General features: G+C 45.6%; 1 protein-coding gene across 6 annotated transcripts in view; it reads left to right on the forward strand.

The window, feature by feature from the left end:
* Positions 1–23,566, forward strand: part of LOC144772229 (uncharacterized) — a 98,400-nt gene that overhangs the window by 69,062 nt on the left and 5,772 nt on the right. The window lies entirely within an intron of this gene.

Here is a 23,566-nt window from a genome sequence, read left to right on the forward strand (position 1 = left end):
CTCGTCACGTAAAGTGCGCTTTTAAAAATCTCAGCGTACGAGCGGAATTCCGCCCACACGCATGCGGTTAAAGAAAAGCGTAATCTGTGAGCCGGACTCTACCTTTTTGCCAAATTTCTTATAATTCCATTCAGCCGTTCGGGCTGTAGCCTTGTCTAATCGTCCTATGGAAAATAACATGGGGAAAACACGTTTTGGGACCCCCTTTTTATCTCAGCCCCCATTTGACGAATCCCCCTCAAACTTTCAGGGAAGGAGCGGACGGGACTTCTTCTTTGAGAAATTCGCAAAGATTCGTCCACCGGCGCCAAAGTTATTCCCAATAGAATGTTGCGGATTTCCTATGGAAACTAGGTCCTAACTATAACTACCTACTGGCGACCGCCAGTAGGTAATATATATATATATATATATGTATTTATATATATATATATATATATGGACGCTCGCGTGCAAAAACACAGGTCACACTCGCGGGGGTTCCAGGTCAGAAAGCTTTATTTCCCAACAGTACGCTTGGATAGCCTGAAGGCACAAGGAAATATGATTAGGAGTAGTCCTGTTTCGTCTTAAATCCTGACGCGTTTCGAAGGCAACAGCCCTCTTTCTCAAAGGTCGACGAACTGATTCACAGGATGGTAGCAGGAAGCGCCTTTCATTAAATGAGTGACACGCCCCTGGATGGGCTGTGCTAATGTCACAGTGCCTGATGGTACTTGTATTCCTGCCCCTTCTTTTTATCGCATGATGCGTTATTTGTTCTTTTGTCTTTTTTTCTCCTTTATCCCTGTAATCTCCAGCTGTGGTTAGAAAGCGATCGCCTGGAGCCCCCTCGCCAGCCAGGCGGCGTCGTGGTGAAGGAACAGGGTACGGATCAATATCCAAATCCCAACCAGCTGGATGCCTGTCGATTCACGATTCCTTCCAGGTCGTCGCATGGCGGTGCTCCGCGCTATGCAGTGTTACTGCCCAGCTCATTTCCCCATCAAGGCGCTCTTGCACTCTTCCGTGGCGGGTGCGGCAGAGAATGGTGATGGGACCATTCCATGTATGGACGCTCGCGTGCAAAAACACAGGTCACACTCGCGGGGGTTCCAGGTCAGAAAGCTTTATTTCCCAACAGTACGCTTGGGTAGCCTGAAGGCACAAGGAAATATGATTAGGAGTAGTCCTGTTTCGTCTTAAATCCTGACGCGTTTCGAAGGCAACAGCCCTCTTTCTCAAAGGTCGACGAACTGATTCACAGGATGGTAGCAGGAAGCGCCTTTCATTAAATGAGTGACACGCCCCTGGATGGGCTGTGCTAATGTCACAGTGCCTGATGGTACTTGTATTCCTGCCCCTTCTTTTTATCGCATGATGCGTTATTTGTTCTTTTTTCTTTTTTTCTCCTTTATCCCTGTAATCTCCAGCTGTGGTTAGAAAGCGATCGCCTGGAGCCCCCTCGCCAGCCAGGCGTCGTCGTATATATATATATAGCCAAGGTATTGGACTAAAACCGTGACCCGCCACGATCACTTACCAGGAGCCCAAAAGCTGCGGTAGTACTGCGGACCCAGATTGCTGGGTGTACGTTTTGACAACATTTTCGTCTCCCACTTGGTGTGCCTAGAAAGTTCGAGGCAGAAAGAATGGGATCAGAGGAGGACATTGCCATAACAACGCTGCGGTTTCCCTGAGCACCGAACTGTCTGAATGCTGCACTGTGGGACTGGTAGTCCCCGAGTATTGATGCAAGCAGGGGGAATTGGAAGCAGGTGAGGCTTCTAAACCACTAGGTGGAGGAGCCCACTGAACAACACGAGATGGGGAGCATGCATTTTGGAAAGGGGCATCTGATGAAGGCAAACGCCGAAACCGGTTATGCGAGACTCCAATAAAGCAAACCTCTGCAATACCCTGCTGTGTCCTTTGATCTCCTTTGCCGTTTGGGAAAGAGAAGTTGATTTGCATATAGAGTGCCCTGCCTGTGAGCGCACAAAGGACCCTTTCAAAAAAGCGGACACGGAAACATGGGCAAACTCAGACGATAGCCAAGGTATTGGACTAAAACCGTGACCCGCCACGATCACTTACCAGGCGCCCAAAAGCTGCGGTAGTACTGTGGACCCAGATTGCTGGGTGAGACGTTTTGACAACATTTTCGTCTCCCACTTGGTGTGCCTAGAAAGTTCAAGGCAGAAAGAATGGGATCAGAGGAGGGCATTGCCATAACAACGCTGTGGTTTCCCTGAGCACCGAACTGTCTGAATTCTGCACTGTGGGACTGGTAGTCCCCGAATATTGGCGCAAGCAGGCAGAATTGGAAGCAGGTGAGGCTTCTAAACCACTAGGAGGAGGAGCCCACTGAACAACACGAGATGGGGAGCATGCATTTTGGAAAGGGGCATCTGACGAAGGCAAATGCCGAAATCGGTTATGCGAGACTCCAATAAAGCAAACCTCTGCAATACCCTGCTGTGTCCTTTGATCTCCTTTGCCGTTTGGGAAAGAGAATTGATTTGTATATATATATATATTATATATATGTATATATATATCACCAAGACTCCTCCAAAGAAGAAGCGGAGGCCACAACAGGGGTGTGCAGGGAGGCTTCTTTATTCAGCAAAGTGCACAATATATATTTAACCTACTGGCAGTCGCCAGTAGACAGTTATCGTTAGGACTTGGTTTCCATAGGAAAAGTTTTTTTAGACTTGCATATAATTTTGGCATCGTTAGACCAATCTTCATGACATTTTCCCCAAAAAGTGGCAGTGTAGGTTCTGTGTGTCATGTAAAGTTTGGAGGGGAACCCTGCATTGGGGACCGAGAAATAGGGGCCATAAAAAAGTGTTCCATTGTAATGGTAATTACCATAGGAAAGAAGTCAATCCTACAGCACGAACCGCTGGACATATTTACACCAAATTAGGCAGAAAGGTAGATGTTGTTATGTAGATTGTGCGTTTTTTTATTTGGTGCAAATCCGTCCAGTAGTTTTTGAGAAATGTAAGCCGAAATGTATAGATATACCTCTGACCGTGGATATTTCGCTGTGGTTTCACGATAAATCATGAATGCACGTGCCAACGGGAATGCACTGATTGGCTGGACGCAACCTGAACAGAAAGTTGTGCCCACCATTTTATCGTCCAGAAACAGTTCCCGGGGCTGAAAATTTGCGTGAAAGCTAACATAAGGGTTCAGGGTGGAGATACTCTGACCCCCTGTTAGAGAAATGGGTGTGTTAGTGACACAAGTTATGTGTACAAAAAGTATTTTTTTAATCATGCACAATATTCGCGACGACGTTGCGACTGCCAGCATGGCCCCCATGTAGCGTTGCAGGGACATCGCGAATATCACAAAGTCATTGAGAACATTAGTGAAAATATATAGATAAAATATATATAGATATGTGCACACTTGCCGGTCACTGTCACAGACTTATTTATCTACTTACATATCCACTCAGACACTCATACACCCACTCACACACTTACACATCCAGTAACATACCCACTCAGACACTCATGCTCCCACTCACAAACCCATTCAGGTACTTATGCACCCACTTACAGACTCACTCGGACAGTGACGCACCCATGTACAGACCCTCTCAGAGGCTCATGCACCTACTCAAAGACTCTGTCATAGACTCATGCGTTCAGTTTCATACCCACTTAGAGACTTTTACACCAACTCACAGATTTACCTGGGCACCTTTGCACCCACTCACAGTACCACTCAAATACTCATGCACCCACTCGGAGAGCCATGCACCCATATATAGACTCACTCAGAGAGGCAATCACCCAATTATAGACCCACTTACACACTCACGTATGTACTGAAAGATATACTGAGACACTCATACACCCACTCACAGGTCCACTGAGACACTCATACAGCCACTTACAGACTCATACAGTCACTCCCACACTCAGTCACAGACCCTCTCGGAGACTATGGACTCAGTCAGTCACACACACTCAGAAACTCACCACCCACTCACAAACTCAATCAGATATACCTGCACCCACTCCCTCCCCTAGTCAAGGCTCATGCATCCACTAACAGACCACTCAGATGCTCATGCATGCACCCATTCACTTACCCACTCACTTACTTCACTCACAGGCCCATTGAGACACTCATACACCCATTCCTAGATCCACTCAGACACTCACGCTGCCAGTCATAAACCCACTGAGAGACCCATGCACTCACAGATCCACTCAGATACTCATGTACCCACTCATGTCACGTCAAGATAATGATTATTTAGATCATGTCTTTAAACAACACAAAACAATCAATTTTTATACAATTCTTATATCATAAATAATTTTATTAATCATTATAAAAGCAATAAATCCTTAAAAAGGAAGAGCACAATTTTTCATAACACTTCATTGCACATACCCCATATTATATATGAGTTATAATCTCACCACTTCTTTACCTACTTAATGAAAGGATAAATAATTTGAAAATTCCTATAAAAGTTATCCTATCTAAAATTCCTCTGTTATATCCTACCCCCTTCCTATTATTCCTTATTTCCAGCATAGCTTTTCATTGTTCATCTCATTTCTCCATGTAAAACGTTTTTACTGCTGCCATGTACCTTCCAATAGCTATTGCAATATCAAGACTACACATATCAACAAGAAGTTCTATGGCTTTCGGTGTGGCACATGATTCCATATTTTACAAAGATGCAACATAGAAGCAATTTCCACAATGGTAAAACTTTTAAACAATCCACTAGTATGTACAGATTATCACATTTTGTACCGAACAAACATATACAATTCCCATCATATTGCATCATTTCCATTTTTATTCTCTCATTTATTATCCATGGATTGATACCAATTCTTAATCTTAATAATTAACATTTGAGCCATCAATTATTTAATCTATCCAAATATGAGAACCAGGCTTCCTTCTGCCAGCCACTTAACATAACTTCCACCAATTTTTTCTCTCTCAGATACTGCCAATCTTCCCGAGAGCGCTTTTTCACTAACATTCTTAGTTCACTCTTAAGGCCTGATTACGATGGCAGAAGTACTTATGTCTGTCTGCCATCTTCCCGGAGATGGGGATCGCCCGTCTATAATCCAGCAGTCCCACATATCAAATTACAATGCGTCTGCCACCACGGCAGCCGCAGAAGGCATTTTTTCTATTGCGGTGGTTGCTGCTGGCTGCAGCACCCACCGCAATGGAAAAACAGCAGGTTTTGCTTTCCCTGCACTATGTGGCAGGCACCACACAGTAGGGAAATGCACTATGTGGCCGGCACTACATGCTGCAGAGAAATGTACGGGGCACCACCGGTGCCCACAAACCCGAAAGCATAGTGCCAGAGGGAAAGGGGGGCACACCACATTCCCCCAAAGTCCATCCCCGCCAGCCTTTCCATGGTGGGTGAACCGCTATGGAAAGGCTGGCGGGGATGGACCATCGTAATCCCTAAGGCGGTGCCTGGTAGGCACGCCACCATTTCTGGGATAGGGAGGCCCTCCACCTCACCGATGGGCTCTTTCCCATCGGATGCGTGCTGGTTGGAGTTTCCGACCGCCTCATGATGGCGGTGAACCTGCCACTGACAGCCTGTCAGTGGCTGGTTCACCACCATCGTAATCAGCCCCTTACTAACTTCTGGTTGTAATGTCTGCTGGCGTATTTTCACACTTTAAATTCCCACATAGAAATTCCGATTTCTTTCTAACTTTTTTGGTCCATTTTAGTTAATTGTGCTGGATCTCATTCTTACACCATTGGGAAATTTTCTGATCCTCTTCCAGGCCCAGCCTTTTCCAAAATCTTATTATCTTATTATCGTCCGGTGTTGAGTGCGAGGAGGATGCTGGCATCGTAGCAGTGATGGGTGCTGAAGGCACGCCTAAGGCAAGCCCCCCTGCGCTCATCCGCGCCTGGACCGGGCCCAGTGCCAGAACCCCTGGCCCCCGCAAACGCCATGATGCTCATCACCGCTACGATGGCAGCACCCTCCTTGCACTCAACACCGGACGATCGCACCCCTGCTTCCTGGCCACCACAAAACGCACGCAAGGACCCTTCACTTGCCGGAGCTGCAGCTTCACCAGCATCCAGCCCGCCAATCCACTGACCAGGAAAGAACCCAACTACCTCAGATGCATTCTCCTTAACACCCGCTCCACCCGCAAACACGCCATTGAACTCTGGTACCTACTCGACTTAACCTCCCCTGACGTCGCCTTCCTGACAGAGACCTGACTGAACCCCTCCTCTGCACCTGACATCGCCATAGCCATCCCGGAAGGCTTCAAGATCACCTGCAGGGACCGCACCAACGGATCAGGTGGGGGAATCACTATCATCCACAGAAAGCCTCTCAGAGTCTCGTCCAACACCGACGACACCCTCAGCAATGCCGAACACCTACACTTCCAGATACACACCGACCCCAACACCACCCTCAGAGGAACTCTTGTCTACAGACCTCCCGGACCCCGACCTCAGTTCAGCGACTCCATCCCCGACTTCGTCAGCTCACACGCCCTTGCCTCCATGGACTACATTCTCCTTGGGGACCTGAAATTCCACCTCAAGAACAACAACGACACCAACTCCACCACCCTGATAGACAACCTCGCCAACCTTGGACTCAGACAACTCGTCACTACTCCCACCCACTCTGCTGGCCACACGCTTGACCCCATCTTCTCCGCAAGCCCCAACTTTGCCTTCAACCACACCATCGAACTCCACTGGACCAACCACCGCTGCATCCACTTCACCTTTCGAAAACCCACCACATACCACTGTACCCAACAGATGCCTCACCGCTGCTGGACCAAAGTCACAGAAGACCAGCTAACCACCATCCTTGCCCAGAGCCCACCCGCCGACCCCATCGACCCCGACTCCGCTGCCCGCAACCTCATACAGTGGATCGACAACTGTGCCAATACCCTCGCCCCGCTCAAGAAACCCTCCAACAGCCATATCAGCAAGAAAGCCAGCTGGTTCACTGAAGACCTCCAGGACTCCAAGCTAACCTGCTGAAAGCTAGAGAAGAATTGGCTCCGTGAACGACCACCGGACAGCTATGCAGCCCACAAGGACGTCACCCGCAGACACCATCACCTCATCAGATCCACCAAAAAAGCCTACTTCAACAACAGCCTAGACAACAACGCACACAACATCAAAGAGCTCTTCAACATTGTGAAAGAACTCTCCAACCCTAGCTCCAAAACCAATGACATCCCACATTCGCAAGACCTTTGCGACTCATTGGCCTCCTTCTTCCATTGCAAAATCGTAGACATCCACGACAGCTTCAACATCACTACCACCCCGACAACCATTGAGACTTCCGCCCCCACAACCACCATCTGCACCAGCCGCCTGCTCTCCTGGACCAACATAAATGACGATGACACAATCAAGATCATGAATACTGTCCACTCCATTTCTCCGTCAGACCCTTGCCCGCACCACATCTTCAACAAAGCCAGCACCACCATCGCACCCCATCTCCGAAAGGCCATCAACATTTCCTTGGAGACAGCCACCTTCCCGGAGAGCTGGAAACACTCCCTACTCAAGAAACCCAAGGCGGACCCCAATGATCTCAAGAACTTCCGACCCATCTTCCTACTCCTTTTCCCGGCGAAGGTCATCGCGAAGGGCGCCAACAAACAACTGACCCGCTACTTCGATCAAAACAGCATCCTAGACCCGTCCCAGTCCGGGTTCCGCAGCAACCACAGCACCGAAACCGCACTCATCGCCACCACCGCCGACATCAGGATCCTGCTAGACAATGGGGAAACCGCAGTCCTCATCCTCCTGGACCTGTCAGCTGCCTTTGACACGGTCTGCCACCACACACTATGCACATGCCTCCATTACGCCGGGATCCAAGAGAAGGCCCTAGACAGGACCATCTCCTTCCTCTCCAGCAGAACACAGAGCGTCCGCCTCCCCCCCTTCCGCTCCAAGGCCACCGAGATCATCTGCGGTGTACCCCAGGTCCTCATCCTTGGATCCACCCCCTCGGCCTGGAATGACCGCACTGGGAACAGCTCCAACACCCACCGACCACCCACGTAACCTAGGGATCATCCTCGACTCCACCCTTTCCATGACTAAACAGGTAAATGCCGTCTCTTCCTCCTGCTTCAACACCCTCCGCATGCTCTGCAAGATCTACTATCGGATCCCTACCGAGACGAGAAGAACGGTCACCCAGGCCCTCGTCAGCGTAGGCTGGACTACGGAAACACCCTCTAAGCAGGAGCCTTGGCTAAACTCCTGAAATGGCTCCCATGCCTCCAAAACACCTCTGCAATCCTGATCCTTGACATACCTTGCCAGAGCCACATCAGACCCCACCTGAGAGACCTGCACTGGCTCCCCGTCAACAAGAGGATAACCTTCAAGCTCCTCACCCACAACACCGGAACAGCGTACCTCAACAGACGACTCAGTTTCTACACCCCCACCCACCACCTCTGCTCCGCAGACCTTGCGTCTCCCGCATCCGAAGAACGACCTCCGGCGGAAGATCATTCTCTCACCTCGCCGCCAAGACCTGGAACACCCTCCGCACTCACCCACGGCAGACCCAAGGCCTGCTAACCTTCAGAATGCTCCTCAAGACCTGGCTCTTCGAGCAGTAGCAGCACCCCCCAGCGCCTTGAGACCCTCACAGGTAAATAGTGTGCTTTATAAATTATATGATTGATTGATTGAATGCCGCTTGGGCCTGTATATTCCATGAAATCATACCCAGCTACATTCTTATTGCCTGGACCATGGATGAACATGGTAAGGACATTAGGGTCTTTAAACATTTCCCTTCCTCTGTATCCCACCCACTTTTGCCACTTAAGCAGAGTAATTCTGCTCCATATTGTAATTGTGGGGCTATCATGGCATTAAAAGCTTTCATCAATGGGCTATGGGACACCTCTCCATAAAAACAATTACATTTTTTTCAGACCACACACAGATATGTGGGCCCTAACTTTAAGGGCCTCCCTGTGTGTCTGCCATTTCAGGGACCTTTCAAACCAGACCGGAGTCTGGCCGACATTGTTTGGGAACTGGAACCAAATGTCCTCCTTTCGTCTGTTCCAGCCCGTTGCAATGGGAGCATGCATTCCTAACAGAATGCATGCTATCATTGTAAAGAGTAGAGGTGCAGTTCATCCCTGGACCCCTCTGTTAGGTACCTCAAGGTGCCTGCCACCGGGTGCAGGGATCAACAGGGGGCACAGCCCCCCCAGAGGCCTTTCACCCATGGGGCCCTGCTGGGGGCCCCCAAAGTGTGATTCCCACAGCCTTTCTGTGTCGGAAAGGCCGGCACAGAAAGGCTATGGAAAACTTCCATCATAATTTCTCGGCCGGAAAGAGCCACCCGAGGGATTGATGGAGGATTTCCAAATAACAGCCAGGCTCTACGAGCCTGTCAGAGGCCATTCAGAAATTTGGTTTGGATTCCTTTCCGACTGACCCCATCAAAATGGGGGTTTTAAAATAGGACATTTCGATGCATTCGGAATGGCTCCGACCAATGGTCGGAGCCGTTTCTGACTGCATCAAAATCGGCCCCTAAGTGTTTTGACCTACAATATTAATTAAACGCATCCAACTTTCTTTGGAGGCCTATCTCTGTCTGGTCTACGATAACTAAGTCGTCTGCGTACAGCAAACACATTATTTGTTTTCTGTTCATTCTGGGACTTGCGCTTTTATCCACCTCTAACACAGTAGGCAAATCTGCTAAGAATATGGCAAAGAGTTCGGGGACCAGCACACAGCCCTGCCTTAAACCGTTATTAATTGCTATTTTCCGAGTCAGTGTCCCTTCCATATCCTTAATAACCTGTGCCCAGTTCTGCCTATGTAGCTCCTGCATTATAGTCAGTAGCCCCGTAGCGATATCATTTTTTTCACGATCTCCCAGAAGCACCTCCGGTCTACCAAATCAAAGGCAGCTCGGAAATCTATGAAACAGCAATACAGCTTCCCTCTCTGTTCGACTGACATTCAAGCAATCGACCATAAGGTGAAACAGTGGTCAATTGTGGAGTGGCCCTCCTTAAACCACACTGTTCCACAGGCACAATCCTTCAGCATTCCCAATGTTATTTTCACTAATACTTTCTCTCCCACATCCTGGAGGTTAATCAGCCTATAATTGTTCGGGTCCTTCATAGCTCCTTTCTTATGTAATGGTCAAATTATAGTTCCCCTCCAACTATCAGGGATTTGGCCAGTGTTTAATATAATCAAGACCATTTGGGATAACACTTCAGCCCACCTCTCCAATAGTGTCTTTATTATGATCGCAGGTAGATTGTCTGGTCCAGCTGCAAAAGTTAGATTCACTCTAGTAAGTTTAAAATTTTCTACTGTAAAGAGTGCTTTTTATATCTGCATCCACCCCTAACCACAGTATTGTATCTCTTTCTTTGGGCTCTATTCTTTTGTCATACAGGTCCCCTAAATACTCCTCCAATGCAGCTTCTTCCACCACACAACTCATAGCCCCTTGAATCTTTCCTGAAGCTTTTTGTATTAAGTTCCAAAATTTCGGTGCGTTTTTTTATACGATTACACCCAGCAGGATCTCCCAACACTTCTCTTTACAATTTCTTTTTTGATTTCTCACTAACGTTTTATATGCTTTCCACATTTTGATAAGATTAGTATGACTGCCCATATCATATCTAACTCTGGGGCTTCTCTCTCCTTTTCTTATCAACCTTTTTAATTTCCTGCGTTCTTCACTAACCCACTTCATACTCCTTCAGTGGGTAATTTGAATCTCCTTGGACTTTTTTTTATTATTTAGATTTACCCTTAGACATTACACCACTTGTCCAATACTTTCTTCGTACCATTCCAATTTCCGTATCCTGACTTCTCCCAGTTTTAAATTCTGTTGAAAATGTGCTAATGTTGTCACACATTCATCAGTTAATCTTGTTAAACACCTAAGGCAATCTAGATGTAAAGGGATTACTACATCTTGGGGGCTCTTTGTACTTCTGGTTAATTCAAGTTTCATAGAGTCATGGTTGCTTCCCCCGCTTTGAGTTACGCAAAACCCTTTTATTTTTTTCAAAGTTCCAGGCTTGAAGAAAAATATAATCAATTGGACAGCATTGTGTGCCAACCTTGAATTTTTGCTTAGCAGGGCAGTCAGTCTCTATCCTGTCATTCAAACCAAACAAGCCCTTTGTGCCCAGGTACTTTGCCAATTTCACGTCGGGATGGTATATTATCGGGAAAATTAGCCATCCTTATGTTATATGAACGCAATATTTCTGAAAACTAGGGATCTATCCTTTTTGGGTTAATTTTATGATTAAAATCTCTTATCAGTATAAGCATATCATTGTCATAAATTCCGCACAGGCTGTCCACATCTTCTTACATTTCCCCATCTCTATCCCATATTCTTCAGGGCTCCCTCAATGCATGTAAACATTCATAATTACCATATTATCATAGTTAATGTCTGAGTCCGACAGGCATATGCTGCAAACCAGTAAGCATTTGTATTTTACAATTATAGGTATCACCCTTTTCACAATCTTTGTTGAAATTAGGGTCATAACCCCCTCTGGAGGTTACCCATGCCGTATTCTCTTTGTCGGTCTATTCAATTGGATGAGCCCTTCGATTACAGAACATCAGAGGATTGTCCATTGCACGCTGCTGAAGGTGGCTTATCGCAGACTAATGCATACATGGGTGTTTGCCAAAATATTGAATAAAAAATATTGTGATACAAAATATCGGGTCAAGAATATAGGGATCTTAAAAATATTGTTGATAGGAATAATAAAGGTAAGAAATATTGTTTTATGTGTTGTTTTAAATGTTGTTTTAAAAAATATTGAAATAGAAAATATTGTTATATATATAATTTGAAACTGTATTTTTTTTATGTATTGTAGTGTGTTTAATTTTATATGTTTAATAATTCTTTTTATTTGTGTGTTAAATGACATATTTTACAATTTGTGAAACTTTTGAAATTTTGCATTTTCAGTTGTATTAATGTGTAGTAGTGGGGTGTTGGGTTATTAGGGGATAAGTGTGGGGAGATTTAAAAAAAGTGAACATTTAAATGTAATGTTAATTATGTTAATGGTGTGCAAATTAATATTGTGACCTTTATAAATGTAACCTAAATAATAGTTAATAATTATTTTGAATGTATATATTATATTAAATGTACTAAAATATTTTAGTATAAATAATAACATTATTTAATTTATAAAAAAATTGGTCAAATTTAAAATATACAGACTATTGAATGTGTATATAACAGTTTACTGAGGAGCACCTTGTATAAAATATTTAGATTGTAGTAAAAACAGTTGGGCCATGGCCCACCACAGACGGGGGCCCTGTTTGGTGGCATCAAATATCCCTATTGGACAGCCTTTTCATGTCGGTCGTCACTTATGTGGCTAGGCCTAGTAAATGCGACAGACAAGCATGAAACCAAGGTCAATGGGAGTCTCGTGAAGAGACTCTTGTTGACCCCGGTTTGATTTGTGTGTGTCGTGAGCACTAGGCCATGTCACACAAGTATAGTAGTATTAGGCAGAAAACCTTTTTGGTCCAGGGGAGGAGGGAACACTAACCCATTGCAAGGGGCCAGCTCCCCCCTCAATAAAAGAGTCCCTGGTGTCTAGTGGAGTGGTTCCCTGCTTAGGGTTCACCCTCCTGCATCGATCTCTATGCAGAGATCCACTAGGGAAAGGTACCATTGGAAAGGGGAGGTTCTACACTTTCCAACAATACCTCTCCCATCTGCTTTGGTACTCAAGGGGCTGAGATATGCCCCTCAGCACCGAAGCAGAGAAAGTGAAATGAGTCAATCGGCTCATTTCACTTTCACTTTCTCTGAAATGACATCAGCGCACCACGCCCGACGATCATCCTTTTAGAGAAAAAAAATAGGCTCAGGAGCTGAGGAAGCTATTCCCTAGCTCCCGAGGCTGAAATAATTGAAAGCAAATCTGTCTGATGCTTGTACCACAGGGATTTCCTGACTCAGATGCTAGGAAGGCCTGGAACGTCCTCTGCACAGAATGGGTTAAAAAAGTAGTTAGTTGTAAATTTGTAATAAAAACATTATTACTTACATATGTTCATAAAATAAACAAAAGCAACACATTTTGCAATTTTCATCACATTTTTCACAGTTTATGTAATAATGCATATTTTAAAAATGTTAAACATATATTTCTAATGAAAAAAATATTTATATAGAGATAAAACAATTTTGATATATTTTTAAGATTAAATAAACAAAGTAAATCATATTTAAATAGTATTGTATGAGGTTCAATTTCCCGGGTTTTTTCTATTGTTAAACTTTTTTTTTAAATGTTTACATTTTTTCATATACATATTTTCAACATAATGTTTTTTAGCATATGTTAAATAATTGTATATTATTTAATTCATACTTTACGATTTGTTTGACATTTTTCGACATTTCTAACTTCTTTTCCCAATAATTTCTATTGGGAGATTTTTCTTTTTAAGTTTCATTTAGCTGCCATTTTTGTTTACCGCTACCTTCTATTTTGTAGTCTATTTCTGTCATTTTTAGTCTATTTTCCGGGATCCTGGTCACAGTAAGGTGCTAGTGGGGAGGTCCAGAAGTTAGTTATAATACTGTTTGTGGTTGTTTTGTAAATTGTGGGGCTTATTACGATGTCAGTCGGAGTTGTCTCCGACTGACATTGTCGCGGTCTTGGGACCGACCAACTCCGGCCAGCGTTCCTGACACGGCAATTACTATGTGAACGCACATGGTGTGGTTGCAAGCTCCCATTTCTCTATGGGAGCTTGTGCTGTGATCGGAAACCGGCCGCAGCACAAACTCCTGGGAGTTTTTGTTAATCCCTGCACCATGTGGCAGGCACCTCAAGGTGCCTGCCACATGGTGCTGGGATTAACAGGGGGGCATCTTCATGCTGCTGTGAAGGCAAACCCTGCAGGAAGGTATCTACGTCAGTGACTGAAGGGAGGAAACTGAAACTGGTGAGTATTCTCCCCAAATCCTTCAATTTAGTCGACTTGAATCAGGCGGTCCCACCGCCATGCTCATCTCATTGGAAAGCCAACTCGTTATTTAGACGGCCAAATTCATAATCAGACCCTTAGTGCCGATTGTTGGAACTGTCTCCATATGCTTTGATTGAAATGGTAGTAACAGCCTTGTATGTCTGTTTGGGGGTAATGTTTAAAAATAGTTTGAATCATGGCTTGTCCAACTCTATGATTATATTTTGTGGGTAGTAGTCATTTGTTTTCTGTTTAATATGTCTTATGAGTTCGTAGTCAGTGCTACTTTGATTATTTTATTATCTGCTATGAGGGCATATATAAAAAGGATATTAAGTGTTTTGATATTCCCCATGTAGGGTGTATATCTGAGTGAAGGGTAAAGGACATATTTTGAATGCCCCATTATCATTCAGATTTTACATTGGCTTAGTTTTAGTAAGTTGTTGAAAATATTAGGATTCGTCTATCATTGTTTAGGTTGTCATATAACAGGAAAGGTTCCTCATTATGTGTAATTTTTAAGAGTTCAGGTATTTCTATATCTTGGTATCTCATAGGGTCTGGAGGAGTATCGCTGGTGGCTTTTTTAGTTCATGCAATTATAAGTTTTAAAGTGGGTATAGTGAGGTGGATATAGCTGGCCTGTGATGTGTCCAGGGACTTTAGGGAGTATCTCTTTTTTAGATTTAGTTTGTGGACCCTTGGGAATTAGTGCTTGCCTCTCTTATACCCTGCAATACTTCCCTTACTTCTATTTCTGTAACATTTGGGAGGTGATAGTTTTCCCTTACATTAATTACAACATCATCTTTTGAGGTGGCCCTCCCATAGCATTCATTAGAATAATATTTGATACATTTCCAATTCACCTTTGGTTGTAAAATTCCCGCCATGAAATGGGTGGTGAAAATTCAGGTCGGAATATGCTCTGTGGTGCCCGCATCGGCACCACCAGCATATTCAGGCCCTTTAAAGACCACTACTACAGCAGGAACGCGGTTTTGTGGCGGTACCACCACCACACTCGAAATACGGTGGACCAGTGGTGGTGGTGGGACCGCCACCGCTAGTACAGCGGTCCCAGTAATTGCTTTTCCTTCTTTTGGGATGTTATATCTCTTGCTTTTTTTGTCATTGTGTTTCTAAGTAGTATAATAGTATAAATAATCACAGTTTTAAAATGTTTATAAGTTTGTTATTTACATATAAAATCATGCAACTACTTTTTATACTTATACGTATGTTCTACTTGGATGTTTCACACTTTTTTGCAGATTTCCATTGAGTGTGTTGTAATGTGCAGAAGGAACTTCCTTTTTCAATTGGAAGATAAAAGCAGCAAAGTGGCACTGCAACAGCCAAGCTCACTCTCCTAATGTGAAGGTTCACCCAGTCTTTCATGTGCCCTTTCATGTGCCCACATTAAAAATACATGTTCAAATACCATTTGTACTCCTCCCACTATGCTGGTAGATGATTATTTTGAGGCCAGATGTACAACCCTTTTTTGCGGCTGCAAATGGGAGATTCTCCCGTTTGCAACCGCAAAAAAGGGTTATGATATGTAGAAATGCTATTTTGCTAGTTACTGACTCACAAGATTGCATTTGCGACTCCCGCTATTAGGAAGGGGCGTCCCTTCCGAATAGCGAGTCACCACGCCATTTACAATTGTTTTGCGACCTCTTTTTTCAAGTAGGTGTTAAATCACTCGCAAATGGGAAGGGGTCCCCAGGGAACCCCTTCCTCTTTGTGAGTATATGAGAAAATATTTTTAAGAGCAGGCAGTGGTCCCAGGGACCAGTGTGGTCCCAGGGACCACTGCCTGCCATTAAAAAAATGTAACTGAAAAGTTTCATTTTTCTTTTTTAAATGCATCTTGTTTTCCTTAAAGGAAAACGGGCCACATTTAAAAAAAAAAAAAGACTGCTTTATTTAAAAGGAGTCCCAGACATGGTGGTCTGCTGACCCCAGCAGGCCACCATCCCTGGGAGTGCTAACCATTCCCAATGGGGACGCAAATTGCGACAGCCACATCAATATGCATGAGGTATGCAATTTGCGACCCCATTGGGAATCGCAAACAGTGTCTCAGACACTGTTGTGCATCCTAATTTGCGAGTCGCAAATTATTAGTCGCAAAAACGATGCAATTTGCGACTCGCAAATTGGCGGTTGGTCCATCTGGCCTTTGGACTCTAGAAGGTACAAACAACAACTTCAGTATTTGGTGACTTGTAAGGGGTGTGAGGTGGGAACCAGCTTCATTTGTACATTCACCTCGATTTATCTCAAAGTTCCATAAGAGATACCTGTCTAAGCCTAAGATCTAGAAGAGAGAAGAGAATCATTTGTAGGGGCCAGAAGAAGAAGGGTGCTAGGTAACAAAACAAAGTAAGAAACAGCAGAGAGCAAACATGGGATGGGAGAAATGACACACAGGGCAAAGGAAATTACAGTGTTGTACGTAAGACTACATTTCCCAGACTCAGAGTTGCAGTCCCAACCACAGAGGACAGTTCACTCAGTCACACTGCTAGGTGAATAACGGCAACAGAGTATTTTGGCCTGAGTAAAATTGAGCTCCTTTGTCTGGCAACATTTGTTGATGTGACTCCTTGCTATCCCCACCCGACTTGACTTCACCTTTGTTCTTTTTTCCCTGTTCGGTTCCTCACAGGCCATACATTTGCTGACATGTTACCTACTTCTCTAACCTTTTTGTTAGTTTGTCTTTCCAGTCCAGACTTCTTTCTTTCCAGTGCAGCAGTGGTCTTCCTCTTGGCTCCTGGGTTGGTTTCGCTCGTCCAACGCCAAATTCTAAATAATGCCATACTTTGCATTGTACCTTGGGTAATATGTAGTTAGGTGGTATCCTCTATGCATACGTAATTTCCACAAAGTGTGATGAGCTTTCATATTATGTCACAAGCATCCTCATTACAAGTTAGGTGGAATAGGGTGAGGCATTTACCACACCTGGGCCCTCATTACTAGTGGTTTGGTGTGTGTCTGATAGTATTTGGATCAGATACAATTAAATACAATAGGTCTGAATTTTTCTGGTCTGATATATAGCTCCTCACTAGGGGCCCCATTAGGATCCGCCACCCATCCCTACGTAAAACGGGACCGCCCGCATAAGGGCGGCGGTCCCGTGGGGGCCATTAGGATGCGCCCCCCACACTGGCAGGCGCATCCCGCATTTTTAACATTGTGGCGGGCGGTGCCTGCCACGTTGTACAGTGAAGTGCAAGGGGGGGTACCATAGGTACCCCCCATGTGCACCCCCCACTCCCCCAGAGTCCCTGGGGGCCCGCAACGGGCCCACACAAGACATTCCTGCATGCCTTTCTGTGGCGGCAACGCCGTCACAGAAAAGCATGTTCCCACCCACATCCTAATATGGATGGCGGTGTCTAAAAGACACTGCCACCATATGAAACCCTTTTCCGCCCGGTCAACTTGTTGACCGGGCGGAAAAGCGGCAGACGGTCTTTCCTTCCGCCGCCGTTCCCCCGCCATAGTAATATGGCGGGGAGAAATGGGTGGTGAGCGGGGAAGGATGTCGGGCGGATCGCCACCGCCTGCATGGCGGTGGCGATCCGCCCGACATCCTAATGGGGCCCTAGGAGTTTGACCAAGAGAAAGAGGATAACTGGCAGATTTTGATGCTTAACGCACCAAAATCTGCATGTCCCAATAATTTTAAGACATTTTTCACCCTCCAAAAAAGTTTCAGGTTTGACCTGCTAAAATTTACTGGGGCGAAACTGCAGGTGTGTGGTGTTAGTTGCCAAACTTCTAATGATGATATGTGCAGTAACATGAGTTTTACGCACGTATTGCAAATAACCAGGCAACTTGAAAAGAGGGTCCTTAAATATCCTCCTCAGGAGTGAGATATTTACCATGTGTGATAAATACTTCACCTTTCGAGTCAACTTGCAAATGAGGCATAACATGTACATCAGTATTTAACAAAGTGAGAGGCATATTATCAAGACAGGCGATGAAATTATCGCCGACGGCGATAAGGGGCTTGATAATATGCTCTATGGAATTCCAATTGAAGCCCATGTTAGATGTCCTTCACATCTAACATGGGCTTCAATCTGAATTCCATAGAGCATATTATCAAGCCCATTATCGCCGTTTTAGCGGCAGTTTTCTGCCGCTAAAGCGGCGATAATTTTATCTCCTGTCTTGTTAATATAATAATAATAATAATAATACTAGTATTTTTAAAGCGCGAACAGCTGCCTCAGCTAGGAGGCGTCCCGGCGCTGTGAGGGCATAGCAAGAAAAAAAACAACTGAGGGTCTGCAGCTTAGAGAGGCACCGAGAACAGCCACGACTTAAGCTGTCTCCTGAAGCTTGTTTCTGATTGGGCCTTTCGCAATTCAGGAGGTAGGGAGTTCCATAGCCGAGCCACGTTGGCTGAAAAGGTCCGGCCTCCTAATCTGGCCCTTTTAACTCGTGGCACACTCAATAGCACCTGATCATTTGAGCGAAGGGAGCGAGTCTGTGTATATCTGGGCAGCCGGGCTCTCAAATAGTTAGGGCAGGTACCATAAAGGGACCTGTGGGCCAGAGTAAGAATTTTAAATTTTATTCTACTGGCTATCAGGAGCCAATGCAGGGCTCGAAGATGGGGGGAAATATGCTCTTTAAAAGGAATATGCTTAAGCAGCCTAGCTGCTGCATTTTGCACCGTCTGCAGCCTTTGGACCAAGTATTTTGGAAGACCGCTGTACAGACCGTTAGCATAATCCAGCCTCGATGTGATGGTGGCATGAATCACAATCTTCCGGCAAGGCTCAGGCAAGAGTTTCAGGACTGGGCGAAGGTTCCTCATTTTGCTCAGGCAGCATCCTGTAACCTGATGGATCTGGGGCAAAAAAGAGAGATTTTCATCCCACCTGACCCCCAAATTTTTTGCCCACTGGGAGGGGGGGGTGGGGTACCCATCTCAATCGGCCACCATAGCTCAGCTGGAGGGTGACTGCCTTTACCAAAGAAGATCACTTCCGTTTTTCCCGGATTCAGTTTCAGCTTATTAGTATTCATCCAGGATGCCACATCCTGAAGGCACCCCTTAAAGTTTGCAAATGCCGCTTCTGAAACCTCTGAGTAGGGGAAAACCAACTGGGTGTCATCAGCATAGGATATTGCAGTGACTCCCCAGTTGGCAATGAGGGAAAAAAGAGGGGCAAGATAGACATTAAACAAAAGGGGGCTTAGGGCAGATCCTTGCGGGACCCCACATCTCAAAGGCTTACGCTCTGAAGTGCAAGTACCTAGAGTGACTCTCTGCGTGCGATTTGACAGATAGGACTGCATCCAGCCAAGTGCCTGATCTTGCAGGCCAATCTCTGCCAAACGTTGGACCATCCTAACATGATCCACCGTATCAAACGCGGCCGAGAGATCCAGGAGCATCAGCATAGCCGAGTCTCCTGCATCTAACGACCACCTCAAAGAATCAGCCACCTCAATCAGCGCCGTCTCCGTACTGAAGCCGGGTCTGAACCCGGACTGAGTCTCATGAAGAATATTATTAGATTCGACATGAGCATTCAGCTGGCGTTGAATTAGTTTTTCCAGCATTTTCCCGGGGGCTGCCAGCAGAGAGATAGGACGGAGGTTAGTTAAATCCTCCGCATCCCCGTTTGGCTTCTTCTTCAGTGGCAGGAGCGTCGCATGCTTCCAACTCTCCGGAAATTCCCCAGTATCTATGGATGTGTTCCAGATATGTTGGAGCATAGGTGCGATAGCGTCCGCTAAAGGAACCCACAATTTGGGTGGGCATGGGTCCTCAGGGGAGCCAGACTTACACCGGGTAATCTCTAGCCTTGCCTCATCTAACTGAATTGGTAGAAATTTCCTCAAGGGGACTGGGGACCGACCCCCACTCTCTCTATCCTCCTTGGCCGTAAGTTTGTGCGGGCCAAAGGAGTCATAGACCATCTGTATTTTGTTATCAAAATATATAGAGATCTTATCACAGAGTGCTACAGATGAGGGAATGTCCCTTTCAATACATTGGGGCTTCACAAAGGATTGAACCAGTTTAAACACTTCTTTGCTGGGGTTCTCTGCCTGTTGAACAACGGAAGCATAGTAGCTCTTTTTTCCTTTCCTAATGTGCTTATGGAACAGCTTGGTAGCCTCTTTAAATTGTTTTTTTGCTAGAGGGCAGTAGTTTAATCTCCAATGCCTTTCGAGTTTCTTACAAGCTCTTTTTTCCAGTCGTAAATCAGCTGAGAACCATGGGGCAGTGGGGGAGGATCTCAGCGCTGTCACCCTTTTTGCTGGCGCTACAGCCTCTACCATATTACTAATCCAGTTACTTAGTGCCAGGGCATCCACGCTGGCACTCATAGTACGCTTAGGCGGATCATGGGACAGCATCAAACTCATGGTGGCCGGAGTAAGATTTTTCCATTGCCTCTTCATATAAGAGTGTTTGCTTTTCCTAGGCACTACATCTTTTAATACCAGTGTGAAAGGTATAAGCCAATGATCTGACCATGCTATTGGAAGTGCATCATCCACAATTATGCTTTCTAATGTGGATAAAATTAAATCCAGTGTGTGTCCAGATCTGTGTGTGGGACCTTTATTATGGAGCATCAAGTTTGCAGCACTCATTTCTGCCAACAGGTGCTCTGCCGCTGTGTTGTCAACCTTATCAATGTGGACATTAAAATCTCCCACGACCAAAAAGTGCTCGTGTTTCAGCGCATTCAGCGTAATTACATCTAAAAGTCGAGCAGTGCTGCTCTCAGCGCAGTCCGGGGGACGATAGACCACCATCCCAGCAATGGCTAGTTGAGGGCTAAGGAGAAGGCAGAAGTATAAACATTCCATTCCAGGGATTACAACTGGTGTTGCGGAAGATAAGGAGAAGCAGTCTTTGAAAATTACTGCCACCCCACCCCCGCGCCTGCCATCATCGCGATTAGAGATACACATAGAAAAGCCCGCCGGTACAGCTAGAAAAATGGCTGTTACATTATGCTCATTCAACCAAGTTTCAGTTAAAAACAGCAAGTCCCAGGCTTGGCTCTCTAAAAGCAGCCAGATGTCAGTGCTGTGTTGAGGCAATGATCTACAGTTCACAAGTCCCGCTCTGAGACCTCTAGCTACTTGGGCTAAAGCAGCCCCTGGAGTCTGCTTGGAAGGAGAAGCGGCCCTGGCCCACGCACTACCACATTCTGAGCAAATAAGTGGGAGCGTGGCCTCCACAAGAGAGTGAGTTTTACAAGACCCCCCTTGGTTAATGGCCATTAGATCTTGCCTCGACCAGACAGTCCTATCGGGTTCCGCCCCCGCAGGGGCAGCATGCTTGGCCTTGGCCGCAGTCCGGCCGCGGACGGGCGCAGACGGGCTGGACTTAGGCGCGACTTCGGCGCGCCTTCGTCGCGCCCGCTGCGCTCGTCCGCTGCGCGGCCGGGAGCACATCGCCTCAAGTAGGGACTGGCCCGGAAGTGATACTAGCTGGGGGAGGAGTCGCGTCCCTCCGCTCAATCGGCACACAAAAGCCGTGGCGGAACGGGGACGGACCGGGACACTGCAAGGGGTTAGCACAATCAACCCAACAATATCTGTATCCCCCTAAAGAAATCAAGCTTCCCACCAGCGGTAAGTTTAAAAATTAGTGACACACTTCTGAAAGCGTAAAATCACACAAAACAGTTAGTTAAAAATTGCAGGTTTCACAATCACACTGCCAGCGTCTTACTCGCGCTGCTCTCACCAAGCGCGGCGGGATCAGGTGTGGCTTTTAACTCTGAGTGCTAGCTGGGGGAGGAGTCGCGTCCCTCCGCTCAATCGGCACACAAAAGCCGTGGCGGAACGGGGACGGACCGGGACACTGCAAGGGGTTAGCACAATCAACCCAACAATATCTGTATCCCCCTAAAGAAATCAAGCTTCCCACCAGCGGTAAGTTTAAAAATTAGTGACACACTTCTGAAAGCGTAAAATCACACAAAACAGTTAGTTAAAAATTGCAGGTTTCACAATCACACTGCCAGCGTCTTACTCGCGCTGCTCTCACCAAGCGCGGCGGGATCAGGTGTGGCTTTTAACTCTGAGTGCCAGCTGGGGGAGGAGTCGCGTCCCTCCGCTCAATCGGCACACAAAAGCCGTGGCGGAACGGGGACGGACCGGGACACTGCAAGGGGTTAGCACAATCAACCCAACAATATCTGTATCCCCCTAAAGAAATCAAGCTTCCCACCAGCGGTAAGTTTAAAAATTAGTGACACACTTCTGAAAGCGTAAAATCACACAAAACAGTTAGTTAAAAATTGCAGGTTTCACAATCACACTGCCAGCGTCTTACTCGCGCTGCTCTGCTATGCCCCTGAAGTCCGCTAATGTTGTCTTTTTACAGTTATTTCGCCCCCAAACACATTCCGGCAGATTTGTCCTTCCAGAATCTGTCAAGGGAAAATTGCAAGGATGTGTTCATTATCACACAAATTTGAAATTTCGAAATCTAGGCCTGCAATTGTAATGAGGGCCCAGATATGTTGAAGCTGTGGTGTAAAGACGAGGGCTATGGGAGTGGACAGTAAAATTCAGTGCCAAAGAGAAGAACTCACACAGTTGGAAATGTGCATGTGCACATATTTCCAGTGCATTTTCCACTATTGTTGCACCTGGTTGCAGGAAGAGAGGAATTTTAATGGAAAATCTATTTTCTCAAAATTTAAATGAAACTCAAATGATAGTTTTAAAATTGCTATTTTTCCACACCCTAAACTTGCAGCTGTGGAATCCCTGCAAAATACCCAATCTGCACATAAAAGGGATAGGGAACACAGGCCTATACAGGGAAAGGAGCACAATTTGGACATTTCCATCACCTACTACCGGAAGTTTTGTGAACTGCATGTGCAGGCATAAATCAGTGTAATAAATATGCATATGCCATACATTCCCGCTTTTCTGTGACTCGGCCCCAGTGCAGCTTTATTCTTTGAACTTGCAAATGCATTAAAGATAGTGATACAAGTGCCTTTGGCTATACTGCACTTGAATTACTGTGGAAAGGATATCTGCCATATTTGTGATGGAGTATCCCATCCCCCAAACTCTAAACATGGCCAATAGTCACATGTTCGCTATTTATTATTTTTTAGAGGAGTAAATTAAACATGGATTTTAAGGTTTTATGAATCATAATTATGGAAGCTAGTGTACATCTAACAAAGGCACAAAATATCAAATATTTTATTTAATTCGCAAACAAAAAAAAAATGCAATCTGCCCCACTTTGTCCAAGTGCAGCTTTTGACAAGGCTTATATTTAGTGATCTGAAAAGGGGCACGCCTTTGTTGATACAGGTGGTGCGTGATAGACACTAACGCCATTTATGCTGTTTGTAAATATGTCTCACTTCTCTCTCATCTCATGCAGTTGCCTATTTTGTGCCCCCTATGCGGAATTTTTATT

This window comes from Lissotriton helveticus, chromosome 1_1 (genome assembly GCF_964261635.1).
Source record: "Lissotriton helveticus chromosome 1_1, aLisHel1.1, whole genome shotgun sequence".
Lineage (NCBI taxonomy): Eukaryota > Metazoa > Chordata > Amphibia > Caudata > Salamandridae > Lissotriton > Lissotriton helveticus.